Source organism: Mustela lutreola, chromosome 6 (assembly GCF_030435805.1).
Source record: "Mustela lutreola isolate mMusLut2 chromosome 6, mMusLut2.pri, whole genome shotgun sequence".
In the NCBI taxonomy this organism is placed as follows: domain Eukaryota; kingdom Metazoa; phylum Chordata; class Mammalia; order Carnivora; family Mustelidae; genus Mustela; species Mustela lutreola.
This window is the reverse complement of record NC_081295.1, coordinates 43,904,772-43,919,442: the sequence shown is the minus strand read 5'-3', so window position 1 is coordinate 43,919,442 and position 14,671 is coordinate 43,904,772.

Here is a 14,671-nt window from a genome sequence, read left to right as displayed (position 1 = left end):
CTTCTTCTTTTTACTCTATTGTTGAGTATGTTTTCAGAATGGTTTGATAACTATCTGGCTGAATTCCTGGACCCAATGATATTAGGTCTCCTACTCCTGACATCTTGTGCCTCCTCAATCGTCTTGTGATTTGTGCACTCAAAGAATGAATAACCAAAAGCTAGATCTCTGCCCGTTGATAGTTGCAGGACTTGCAACTATATCAGCATATACCCTGCTGATCTTGGAGCCCGACACAGGGCTCTATCTCACCACCCTAAGATCATGACCTGAACAGAAGTCAAGAATCAGAGGCTTAACTGATTGAGCCACCCAACACCCATGAGATCCCTTTAATTAGAAGGGAGGAAAGTCCTTCAGGGTGTATATCACAGTCCATTTAATTGAGTCTGTGTGATTTTCCTTTCACAGAGAGGTAGGCACTTTGCTTTAGGAATCTCTGGGGTTTGGAGAAACTGTTGCTTCTAATAGAGAAACTGTGCTTCTAATCTGGAAGCCACCAGCTCCATGTGGCTACATAGACATAAAAATGTAGCTGGTCCAAACTGAGATGTGATATAAGTTTAAAATACACACCAGATTTTAAAAACTTAATACAAAAAAGGATGTAATAAAGCTCATTAAGAATTTTTGTATTGATCATACACTAAAATGATAATCTGGATGTATGAGGTTAAATAAAATACAATGTTAGAATTAATTTCATTGTTTCTTTTTTTAATGGAGCTGCTAGGAATTTCAGTAATCTGCATGTCACTTGACTCTGTGACTGGGCCCTATATTTCCACTGGATAGCATGGACCTGGCATCTCTGCCTTACAGAGTCAGTTCAACTGTCAGATATCTGGGAGATAGAAGGTCTCTCCTCTTCATCACATGGTCTTCAGTACTGAGTCTCCAGCTATATAGCTCCTCTTGACTTGACAGATGAGGTTGGCTCTATACTGATAAGTTAGAGGTTAGGATTTGTGAGTCTGCAACAAGCACAGGTTAAGTCCAATCTTGGACAATTTTATCTATGAGTCTATTTGAGTAAATGTTAGATTTTCTTTTCTCTATAACAAGCAAAAATTGATCCTGTTAAGTTTAATGGCAATGCATTAAATTACTGAGTCATGCACAAAATGTTTGGCTCAGTATATATTAACTGCAGAGATTTTATTCACTTTAAAAACAAAGGTTGGAGGATTCTCTCTCCCTCTGCCCCTCCCCTTGCTCCGTGTGTTCTCTCTCTGTCTCAAAAATAAATAACTCTTAAAAACAACAACAACAACAACAAAGGTTGGAGCTACTGCAGAAGTGAAGAGAAGAACTTCTCTTTTCAAAGATCTTATATTAAAAATTCTCACTTCCATATTTAACTGTCACTGACAGACCTTTTTGATGGCTGAGAGATTCAGGTTCCCGAATCAGGTGTTCAGTCTCCTTTGATCTCACAGGGAATGCTAACTCTGCCTGTCAGATCAGAAGCCCTGAGCTAGAGGTGTGCTAGGAAGGAGGGGGTGAACTTGAGAATGAGGAACAAGAATGAAGAGAACAGGTCCTTATGAGGGTCAACAGGCCCTCATGAATCCTATGGAGTTTGCTCACTGTGAGAGAAATGAGAGCAGTTTCATAGTTTTAATCTTCATTATCAATAATGGTTGCAGAAAAAGGAAAAGGAAATTGACATTTATTAAGAAGCTACTATTTTAGAGGCATTCTTTTTTTTTTTTTTTTAAGATTTTTATTTATTTGACAGGCAGAGATCACAAGTAGGCAGAGAGTCAGGCAGAGAGAGAGGAGGAAGCTGGCTCCCTGCTGAACAGAGAGCCAGATATGGGGCTTGAACCCAGGGTCCTGGGATCATAACCTGAGCCAAAGGCAGAGGCTTTAACCCATTGAGCCACCAAGGCACCCCTTTTAGAGGCATTCTGCTAGGAACTTGGAGCTTTCATGCATGTCGGTGGTAAAAGGGTAATAAAGGAAGGAATAGCAATAGGGACAGGACATCCTCATTAAGGTATGTGTCTGTCTCTTGCTTGCATGTTGGGAGGCATATATATCTTTTTTTTTTTTTTTAAAGATTTTATTTATTTATTTGACAGAGAGAAATCACAAGTAAATAGAGAGGCAGGCAGAGAGAGAGAGAGAGAGAAGCAGGCTCCCTGCTGAGCAGAGAGCCCGATGCGGGACTTGATCCCAGGACCCTGAGATCATGACCTGAGCCGAAGGCAGCGGCTTAACCCACTGAGCCACCCAGGCGCCCCAGGAGGCATATATATCTTACTTAACTTAATTTTCAGTAAGTTCTTTGTAGTGTAAAATGAATAGAGGAACAGAGGAGTTGAGCAACTGACTTAAATTCACAGAGAATTGAATAAAATCAGATTTCTTTCACTTCAGTACATTATTCACACTTTCCTCTGCCATTCTCATCCTCACTCCTCCTCATTCCCTTTTCTTAAATTAATTTTTTATTTTTTATAAACATATATTTTTATCCCCAGGGGTACAGGTCTGTGAATCACCAGGTTTACACACTTCACAGCACTCACCAAAACACATACCCTCCCCAATGTCCGTAATACCACCCCCTTCTCCCAAACCCCCTCCCCCCAGCAACCCTCAGTTTGTTTTGTGAGATTAAGAGTCACTTATGGTTTGTCTCCCTCCCAATCCCATCTTGTTTCATTTATTCTTTTCCTACCCACTTAAGCCCCCATGTTGCATCACCACTTCCTCATATCAGGGAGATCATATGATAGTTGTCTTTCTCTGCTTGACTTATTTCACTAAGCATGATACGCTCTAGTTCCATCCATGTTGTCGCAAATGGCAAGATTTCATTTCTTTTGATGGCTGCATAGTATTCCATTGTGTATATATGCATAGTATTCCATTGTGTATATATACACAATGGAATACTATCCTCATTCCCTTTAACAGCTCTCCTGGACAAAGAGTCCAAAGTCAGTTTGTTTCAAAATGAGGGTAAGGAGAAGTTGTTGGTTATATGTTGCAGGCCACTGCTTCCACCAAATCTGGAAGCAGTCGTTTCTAAACAATTCTCCTTTCCAGATTCCTTCACCCAGCTTCAGTGGTGGTCTTGCTTGTCAACTCATTTTTTGGCAGATGTCTGTGATGCTTATTTGCTTGTAGTCTTACTCTTAGTTTATGTGTTTCCAATGTTTTCTTTTACAAAAATGGAATTTCAATAGAATTTCTCAAACCCAGACAAATTCTATCAGTTCAGGTGCAGACATGAGGCTTTTCTCCCACAGTTTATTTTCTGTTGGTGTTGAAATACCAGTTTTGGGAAGGAGGGCCTTAAGAGATGTCCATGAGCATGGGCCACAAGGTGGCTTCGATTTGAACTGAAAAGTCTTTGGTCCCTTTGGGGTAGGATAATGAAGCCAAGGTTTAAATACAAATATTTGGGATAGGGACATTATTGAATTATTGGATCCTCATTAGGGGACTGGTCTCTGATTCAAGGGGCACAAAGCCAGAAGTTAGGGACGAAGAAGCAATGATTAGGCAAAGAAAAGAGATGTGAGTCTAGCTAAATTAGAGTAAAGGGTTACAAAGAAGGGCTCCTAGTTGAGACTAAGCTATTTAGTGTATCTCTAATAGGACAATATCTAGACTAGATATTGGTCAAATGGAGGAGGAGGGACAGAGAGAGATGGAGAGAGAATCTTAAGCAGGCTCAAAGCAGAAAGCCTATTGTGGGGCTTGATCTCAACAACCCTGAGATCATGACCTGAGCTGAAATCAAAAGTTTGATGCTTAACCCACTGAGTCACTGAGACACCCAGAATTTTTTTTTTTTTTTTTTTTTTTGGAGTATAGTTGACACACAATGTTACATTAGTTTTATGTGTACAACATAGTGATTCAACAACTCTGGTGTATGGGTTATGCTATGCTCACCACAAGTGTAGCTACTGTTTGTCACCATGCTATGCTATTACAATACCACTGACTATATTCCCTATGCTGTGCTTTTTATTCTCATGACTTATTCGTTCCCTAACTGGAAGCCTTTATCTCCCACCCCCCTTTACCCATCTTGCCTAACCCCCCACTCTCCTCCCCTCTGGCAACCATCAGTTTGTTCTCTCTATTTATAGGTCTGATTCCGTTTTTATTTGTTCATACATTTTTAAAATTCTACATATAAGTGAAATCATATGGTATTTACTTGTGTTTCTCTTTTTGACTTATTTCACTGAGCACAATACCCTGTAGGTCCATCCATATTTTTTTTTAAATTTTTTATTTTTTATATGTGCGACAACATGGATGGAACTAGAGTGTATCATTCATATTTTTACTGATGACACAGTTTCATACTTTTTTATGGCTGAGTAATATTCCATGGTATATCTATGCCACATCTTCTTTATCCATTCATTTACATTGGGCACTTGGGCTGGAGAACTAGATTTTATATAAGGAAGAAGGTTTTTTTTTTTTTTTTAAATTAAGAGTATCTAAAGAAATAAAGTAAGTTTAGAAATGTGGATAAAAGGGCTCTGAAGTCAACCTTAGTCTACTTTTTAAGAACTCCTCTAAGTATGTGTGTGTGTGTGTGTGTGTGTGTGTGTGTATGGGGTGTTAGGAGGTGAATCACATCTGAAACACTCATGTGCATAGTGGGTGTTTATTTATTTATTTATTTATTTGTGGTGAAGTACACGTATGAAATATATCATTTTAGCCATTTTAAAGTGTATAATTCAGTGACATTAAGTACATTACAGTGTCATGCATCATCACTCTGTAGTTCCAGACCTTTTTCATTACCCTAGATGGAACCCCAGTAGCTGTTAAGCAACAGGAAGAAAAAGAATGAATCAGCAAAACACTCAGCATCCTTAGCCTCACCTCTTTTGCCTGTGCAGAGAAAAATATCTTTATTGTTCCACATCACCCCAAGTGATGTTTAAAACTCCTCTGGGCCGCTAGGCCAAGAATTTCACTGATAATCTCGGATGATGTTTATATGTACTCAGTTTCAGAGGGCTCTTCTTTGAGTCTAGAATCCCAAATGAAAGTGTCTTAAAAAATCAAATTCCTTTCCCATAAACCCACAATCAGTGCTGGAGCTGATAAATCTCTGGTATTAGGATCAGAGTTTGTCTGCCATCACACCCATTTGGCTGACCGTTTGGCAGGAGGTGGTCTGTACTAAGCAGCGTGCCTGCCTTCTCCTATACTAACTCCTTACTTTGAACCAGTGTCCATTATGCTGAGGGATGCAGCACAACTGTGAGGCTACCCAGAGAGGTGATAACGTTTTGGTGTTCACAAAAAGCTTCTGGGATTGGTTATTTATTTTTTCTTTTAACTACTATTTTTATAGTAGTTCTATTATTTATTTATATACTTTTCTTTTCTTTTTTTTTTTTTAATTTAAATTTTAGTTAGTTAACATACAGTGTAGTTTTGGTTTCCTGAATAGAATTCAGTGGCTCATCATTTACATACAACACACAGTGCTCATCACAATGAGTGCCTTCTTTAATTCCCATCACCCACTTGGCTCCTTCCTTACCCACTCTCTCCATTAACCCTCAGTTTGTTTTCTATGGTTTGGAATTGGTTATTTGAAGTTAATTTTCCACAACCAAGATTGGAAAAGCTCCAGAAGAGAAATCCTTTAAAACTATTTGGAAATACAGTGGTAAACTTTTTGAACTTTTCCCTATGAAATAATAGAAATAAATTATTTATGCAGTATGTTAATTTCAATGTAATTAGGATTTACTTAAAACAAACAAAAAGGTAACATTGATATAAAAATAAATGGCTGATACTAACATATTAAATGGAAAAAGAGAATATACAATGACTTGGTATGGGTTCTGTACCCATTTCTAGTATTCTGTGTTGAGTGGTTTCCCCCACACCACCAGGAATTCTTCCTGAATTGACACCAGTTGAGTGTCTTACAAATCAACTCAGTTCTGATCTTATCTCCTGGGAGATAGCACAAGATCCCACAGGCTAAGAGCTCAGTTCCACAAAACTCCCTCTACTTTAGATGCCAATAGTAAGCCCAGATTGTTATCACTACTCCTGACAAACAGGGTGAGGCTCCTCCTTGGGTTCAATTAGTTTGTTAGATTGGGCCACAGAACTCAGAAAACCAGTTTACTCAGTAGATTGTTATATTGCATGTCCTCTCTAAGCACACCACTCTCCCCAAATCTCAACGTGTCCACCAACCTGGAAGATCTCTGAACCCTGTCCTTTTGTGTTTTTATGGAGGCTTCATTAATTTTTCATGGCTGATTAAATCATTGGCCACCAGTGATTGAAGTCAATTTTCTAGCAGAGAAGAGAACTGAAAGTTCCAACCCTCTAGTCACATGGTGGTTTCCTCTGGTGACCAGCTCCCATCCTAAGGTGCTTTGGTGCTTTGCCCACTTCCTTAACATAAAAAAGGACACATTTATTTCTATCCATACTTAGGAAGTTCCAGGGATTTAGCTGTTCTGTGCCATGCATGGGATAGAAGACTAAAAATAGATTTCTTAATATAAATCACAGTGGACATTATTCATATGTTTATATGCTTTTTAAACAAAGTTTTATTTCTTTCTATAGATTTAATAATACTCTAGTTTCCATCATTTTCAGGGAGTAATGTAAATTTCCAGGAACTAAAATTTTCTTTTTTTAAAGTACATAAACTTGCTTCTTAACCACTTGGTTGGACCACTTTTTCCCTGCCTTCCAAAACACAGACTGTTAATGGATATTAGATATTCTCAGTGACTCAGTCACACTCAATGAAATGCTGCTTTTCAGTGAAGCCCTTAAGAGCTAATGGAATGCAGAGGGCTATCCGCTGTTAGATGAAATGACTCACAGCTATTCTGCTTTTAGAGTTTAAAGTGCTTGGGCACCCCTCTCCCCTCTTCTTTGTCTCCCTTGTTTTTAGATACTGAACACTTTCATACTTTCTACTTCAGGAGAATTTGTCTTCAGCAAACTCCCCATTTCCAACTCCCTTCTGCTGTTGCCATTAGAAGAATGTATGTAAAGTCAAGATGCTGAGTGTCTCTAGTCTGTAAGTGAGGACCCAAAGCTTTTGCCTTTGGAATAAAATGTATGATCTTCAGTGTGTTTAGATTTCTTTCCCTTTTGTTTTCACATTCATACCTGTGTGCTGTATGATTAAGCCAAAGAGATATAGTATAGTTAAAAGTGTACTTTCTAGAACTTGACTCTCAAGGCTCAAATCCCAGCCCTGTCACTGAGCTGTGTGATCTTGGGCAAGTTATTCAATCTCCTGTGCTCAGTTTCCCTATCTGTGAGAAGGGAATCTAATAGTAATATTATGTTATGCTATCTTATAGTGTTATGGTGTGATTTCATATCTTACTACCTGTAAAGCACATAGAAGAGTGCCTACAAATAGCAAGTTTTAAATCAAAGCTGGCTTTTTAAATAAAATCTGTTAATATACCTTATATAAAGACATGAGAAAAAAGTGAAATGTTTTTAAATACAGTTCTCCTGTTTTTAAAAATTTGATCCACACCTATTTTTTGAATTCTGTGTAGTACAGTGTGCTAGGTGCTATAGGACATGCATACTAGAACTGTCTGAGGAGTTTCCTAAATAATTGTGTGCTTACCAATCTTTGGTGTAATGAATGAGAAAGCAAGTCTTAGCACGCTTATAAATGGAAAGAACAGTAAGGAATACAGTCAGTGTGAGGGTTTAATTGTTCATATTATTTAAATTTTGTGTCCCTAACAAAGAGAATATAGCCAAATCTATCTATATATATATAGCCACTGCTCTGAGTAGGTCTTTGGGGAAAAATAAGTCACTGCAAGCAAACCATTGTTTTAGGCAGCCCACCCCTGGAAGATTCCAACAGTGGGGGTCCTGCTGTAAGGGCAGGAGGCAGGAGGCAGGGAGGGATGGTGGAAAGAGGGAGAAAGTGGGTGGCAGAGAACCATAACTTACTTGCTCAGATGATACTACAAGACCATATTGACTCTTTTGACTTCTTTCTTTCTTTCTTTTTTTAAAGATTTTATTTATTTATTTGACAGAGAGAGAGAGAGGGAGACAGCATGAGAGGGAACACGTGGGGAAGTGGGAGTGGGAGAAGCAGGCTCCCCATGGAGCAGGGAGCCCCATGCGGGGCTCTTCCTAGACCCCGGGATCATGACCTGAGCTGAAGGCAGCTGCTTAATGGCTGAGCAACCCAGCCACCTCTCTTCTAACTTCTTTTTGAATAAGCCATTTAAGAAGAGGACTCACAGTTCTCAAGTTAAAGGGGTATTTGTAAAGTCATACCCATTGCTAGCTGTATCTATACCAAGGGAAAACTTTGTGCCCATTAGACAGCCTACCTCAGGACCAAGGATGTTGCAAATGGGTTGGGAGAGAAATTTGTGCTGCTTTCTGCTTTGTTTTCCTTGTGTATTATGTCCAGGAAAAGCCTCTTGTCAGTTTTAATGCCTAGGGTTGAAAATGCTCAATATGATCCCATCACTTAGATGGGTGAGTGTGGGGCAAACTGTTCCTTCTATACTAGTTATTCTGCAAGCAAACAGAAGCCATCTCTTTAAAAAAGTATGCACATCTTATTATGTTGAGTCCTATATATATTTTTTTCTTTGCTTCTTGTTTGCATATAGATTATACTTATTCAGTGTATTGGTCTGCTCAGGCTGCTAAAAGAATACCACAGACTGGGTAGCTCAGACAACAAAAATTTATTTTCTCTCAGTTCTTGAGGCTGGAAATTCAGAATCAAGGTGCCCTGGGGTTGGCTTCTCCTAAGTCTCTTCTTTGGCTTAGAGATGATTATCTCTTCACTCTGTCCTCACGTGGCCTCTGTGTGTGTGTGTGTGTGTGTGTGTGTGTGTGTATACTCCTGGTATCTCTTCTTCTTCTTATAAAGATACCAGTCCTGTTGGATTAGGGCCATACTCCAATAGCCTCATTTAACCTTAATTACCTTCTTAAAGGCTCTATCTCCAAATATAGTCACAATGGGGATAAGGGCATCAATACATGAATTTTGAAGAGGGGAGCATAATTCATTCCATATGCTCAGTAAGATTATAGACTGCACTAAAGCAGAGATCTTTCCTTTGCAACCACACCGGGAAAGCTGATAGGATCTATGACAAAGAGTACTGTCATTGAACACAAGAAACTTATTGGAGGTGGGGGATATTGGGGTGGGAAGATAGTATTGTTTCCTCAAGAGAAGTAATTCTTGCCTCATATGTTGAAATTATTTGAGAGAATGAGTATCTAGATAAAGAACATGCACAAATAATAGAGCTGTAAAGTGAGTTGGAGACCATCTAGTTTACTCCTCTTGTTTTACCAGTGAGCACACTGAGTGCCAGAAGCATGAGCTTTGCATGAAGTCATACATGTAGTTAGCAGCAGAGGTGAGAGAAGACTGCATAATTTTATTTTTTTGTAACATGCTGCTACAGAAATATATCTATGCATAAGGAGGACAAGTGTATATAATCTATTCAGAGTTTCAGAAAGTCGGACAATTTTTAATACTAAAGATGGGAAAAGACAGAGCTGCTGGGAACTGGTCTTATTTTGGTGGAACTGATAAATACAGGAAGTAAAAGTTTTGGAAACATGAGCATTCATCTTGCTAGATAGTCACATTATTCAGCAAACATTTATTAAATATTCAGTAAGCAGTGCTGAAGCTTGGGTTTTTAAAAAAGAAACATTTATATAAATGGCCTAGGAAGGACCATGATCTCACTAAGTCAGCATTTTCAAGGAGGGATGTCGGTAAGGGTTAAGAGGAAAAAGGATTGCATAAATATGTTTGGAAATAGCTAAAGTAAAAAGTGATTTCTTTAGTGTAGAACTTCTCTGGGCTACTTCTACAATAATTAAATATGATGGGTCTGTATATTCCTAAAATTTTTGATCAGAGAAGCTCCATTTCATGGAAAACCTTGTAGGAAATGCTGTGAAGTCTGCAAGGCAAGATAACAAGTCAGTGAGGATAGGAAGGATTGGAGTGTCCAAAAACACTTATTTGCAGAATATACTTTAGCATGCTACATAGTTTTATCTTCTTTTTCCCATAAGGAATCTCCCTTATAGTTTTCATACATATTACTTCCTAAGAAGGATGCCTGTTTTCTAATTCTTTTGTATTAGTTACAATTCCTTGTTGTAAGTGCTCTATGTATAATAGGAGCTTAGTAGATACTTGTTAATTGTCAACGTGATTATAGTAAATGAGTCGCAATGATGATGATTGAGAGCTAATGTGATTAGGGAAGAAAAATAAAACTATGTTGTAGGCACAAAAATTACAAACAAGAACTGTCACAATTGTAATTTTTCTTTATCTTAACATAATTCTGACTCCACTCACATTTTAGTTATTAATGGGGCTTCCTTTCCCTTTGAGTGTTATACAAGAATCCCAACTCTTACAAGTTCATGGAGATCAGTGGAGGACCTTGAATCTCCAGTTCATCATGACAACCCCTGATGCATTCGTATGCAAACCTGGGTTAACCATATGGGTCTAGGGTGATCACAAGGGTTCTTACAAGAGGCAGGCAAGGGGGACCACAGTTATAAAACAAGATGTGACAGAGGAAGCAGAAGTCAGAGAGAGGAGCAAAGATGCTAGGCTGCTGGCTTTGAAGATGGAGGAAGGGGCCATGAGTTAAAGAAAGAAGGTGGTCTTTACAAGCTGAAAAAGACAAGGAAATGGATTTTCTCTTAGAACCTCCAAAAAGAATGCAGACTTTCTCTGCTGACACTTTGATTTTAGCCAAGCGAAATCTGTCTGGAACTTCTGACCTCCAGAGCTATAAGATAGTAAGTTTGTGTTTTAGCCACCAAATTTGTGGTAATTTTTGTTATAGCAGCAATAGAAATGGAATTGGATTTGCAGTATTTTGAAGCTTTGGGTTCTGCTACTTTCTTTCTGAAGGGGTCTGGGGTGGGACTATGGATATGGGTTTGGGTTGTACCATGGTGCCATTCTCCTATGCCACATTTCTGGGATATTGTTGGGAGCAGGGACTATTCTATGTATCCTTAATGAAGCTTTTCCATTTTTCCCTCACCAACTCTATGCCTCCCCTTATTCCCATTCCAGGAGAAAATCTGTTCATGGAGTTCAAAGTTAGGAAGAAAGAGACCTTCTTGAATGGAAGAGGGAAAATTCTCTGCAAACAAATCACACAGTTATAGCTCAATAAATCACCTTATCAAATGTACTTATAACATTCTAAGCAGTGGGTTTTGATACAGGAAGGAGTTTTAGATATCTTCAGCCATTAAATCAATCTCTTTTCTTTGGCTCACTTGCCTTTCTTTTGCTCTCAGTGAACCTACTAAAACTCCTGTTTCTCTACTAATCTTTATATATGTCCGCATATGTGTGTGTGTGTTCTTATGATACACAGATATCAAATTATTATACATATTACTATATATAAAAATTATGTGTAATATTTCCATGCATAACCTTAGCTTGTAAAAGGAATAATTAAGATATTATGCTGAGTGAAATAAGTCAAGCAGAGAGAGTCAATTATCATATGGTTTCACTTATTTGTGGAGCATAACAAATAGCATGGAGGACATGGGGAGTTAGAGAGGAGAAGGGATTTGGGGGAAATTGGAAGAGGAGGTGAACCATGAGAGACTATGGACTCTAAAAAACAATCTGAGGGGTTTGATTTGGCGGGGGGGGGGTGGGAGGTTGTGGTACCAGGTGGTGGGTATTATAGAGGCCACAGATTGCATGGAGCACTGGGTGTGGTGAAAAAATAATGAATACTGTTATGCCGAAAATAAATAAAAAATAAATAAATAAAAAAGAGTTAAGATTTTCTAATTTAGAAATACCTAGAAAAGCCTAGCTAGAAATTTTCTTGGTTGCTTTGTGAGAAGAGAGATGGAGTAGATGTTTAATAAAAAACGTGCCTGAGGGTTATTCAGAGTTTTTTGGGAAAAGGTAGGTTTATATACGCTAACAGATGTGACCGACAACAGAAATTCTATGCTTAATTTGCACACTAAAAGGGGAGTCTTGACTCCTTTCAAAGCCATAAATGGTATTCTCCTGTTTTCCCTCTGACAAGAGTTAATACATATATTTTTTTCCTTCGGGGCATAACTGATAAAATGAACAGTTGAAAATAGTAGCTTGAATCAAACATTAAACTGGAATGAACCATACTAATTGCTATATCTTGAACTAAACCCAAATATTGCTTTTGTATTGAATCATAAATGCATCAGTTCCCCCAACCCCAGAATTGAACTGGTTTGAGGCAGAACTGAGCCTGCATATTTTTTCCCCCAAATCACTGAATTGGAAGAAACAGGAATTGTCAGAATGTCCCCTGGACAAAATTTGAGCCAAACTGTTTCAGTTGGCTTGAATTCCTGATGAAAAGGGAATTGTATCTTAATATGTTTGTTTTCATCTCTTCTTTCCTTTATTTTTAGGTGTAACAAGCATGAAGATCTCTTGTTATTTTCTAGAAGCTTTGGCAACCAGCTTTTTGTATTAGTCATACCAGAAATGATGTTCAGTGTTCCAAATAATATTATCAAAAAGGACTCACTCTTTTTGGGTACTCATAGAAGCTGACAAGCGGACAACTGGAGGCCTGCCTGTGACTGGGAAAGCAGGTAGAAGGATTCATAATACAAATTGGTCCTTCATCACTTTTTTTTTTAAAGAAAAATCTATTTGTATTGACTTTCAGCTGGTGTTCCATTGCATTGAGGTCCTTTTGCATAGATATTGAAGCTGATTTGTCTGAAATTAAGTTAAACTATTTGTTTAAAATTAAAATAGGAAGCCTGACTCAAGGAGGCACAGTTTGGAGGAGTTGTCTCCATAGAGCACCATCATTAGCAGCGCCAGAGCTTCTATGGAATGCTTAGGTCTCTATACAGAGAGATATCTGGGGCTTGGCATTTTTCCAGCTTGGAACCTCAAGATTCAGAAAATTCTATGGATTTTTAGAATTTGAGATAAGAATGGGGGTGCAAATGGGGGTTGCCTTAGTGGATAAGGACTAAAAAACTTGTCAATATAAGTTTTCTTCTGAATCCATTCTGAGTCAGGCTGTAGATGGAACCCATCTTTCTACATTATAAATTATCCTTTATTGTAAAATCTACAACAGAAGGTAAAGACCTTTATTTATATTTTTAATTTAATAAATAAATTTAATAAATTAAATGTAATCCATGTTACAGGAGCACAACTCTGACAACTAGTTAATGCTTAATAAGTGTTAAGACACACTAGTAGTTCAAAACAAAGCAAAGCAAAATGCTATTTAGGTGCAATAGTTTTTTTTTTTCTTTTCAGCATAACAGTATTCATGGTTTTTGCACCACACTCTGTGCTCCATGCAATCTGTGCCCTTTCTAATACCCACCACTTGGTTCCCCCAACCTCCCACCCCCCGCCCCTTCAAAACCCTCAGATTGTTTTTCAGAGTCCATAGTCTCTCATGGTTCACCTCCCCTTCCAATTTCCCTCAACTCCCTTCTCCTCTCCATCTCTCCTTGTCCTCCATGATATTTGTTATGCTCCACAAATAAGTGAAACCATATGATAATTGACTCTCTCTGCTTGACTGATTTCACTCAGCATAATCTCTTCCACTCCTGTCCATGTTGCTACAAAAGTTGGATATTCATCCTTTCTGATGGAGGCATAATACTCCATAGTGTATATGGACCACATCTTCCTTATCCATTGGTCCGTTGAAGGGCATCTTAGTTCTTTCCACAGTTTGGCAGTCATTGCTGCTATAAACATTGGGGTACAGATGGCCCTTCTTTTCACTACATCTGTATCCTTGGGGTAAATACCTAGTAGCGCAATTGCAGGGTCATAGGGAAGCTCTATTTTTAATTTCTTGAGGAATCTCCACACTGTTCTCCATAGTGGCTGCACCAACTTGCATTCCCACCAACAGTGGAAGAGGGTTCCCCTTTCTCCACATCCCCTCCAACACATGTTGTTTCCTGTCTTGCTAATTTTGGCCATTCTAACTGGTGTAAGGTGGTAACCCAATGTGGTTTTAATTTGAATCTCCCTGATGGTTAGTGATGATGAACATTTTTTCATGTGTCTGATAGCCATTTGTATGTCTTCATTGGAGAAGTATCTGTTCATATCTTCTGCCCATTTTTTTATATGATTATCTGTTTTGTTTGTGTTCAGTTTGAGGAGTTCTTTATAGATCCTGGATATCAACCTTTTGTCTGTATTGTCATTTGCAAATATCTTCTCCCATTCCATGGGTTGCCTCTTTGTTTTGTTGACTGTTTCCTTTGCTGTGCAGAAGCTTTTGATCTTGATGAAGTCCCAAAAGTTCATCTTCACTTTTGTTTCCTTTGCCTTTGGAGACATATCTTGAAAGAAGTTGGAAGTTGGAGTGGAAGAGATTATGCTTAGTGAAAAAAAGTTTTTTAAAAAAAACCATATATGATAAACCCACAGTTAACATCATCTTCAATGATGAAACATTGAAAAGTTTTCCACTAAGATCAGCATTAAGGCAGGTCCTTACTTTTACTACTCCTATTCAACATAGTATTAGAAGTCCTAGCCAGAACAATTAGGCAATAAAAAACCCCAAAATTATCTGGATCAGAAAGAAAGAAG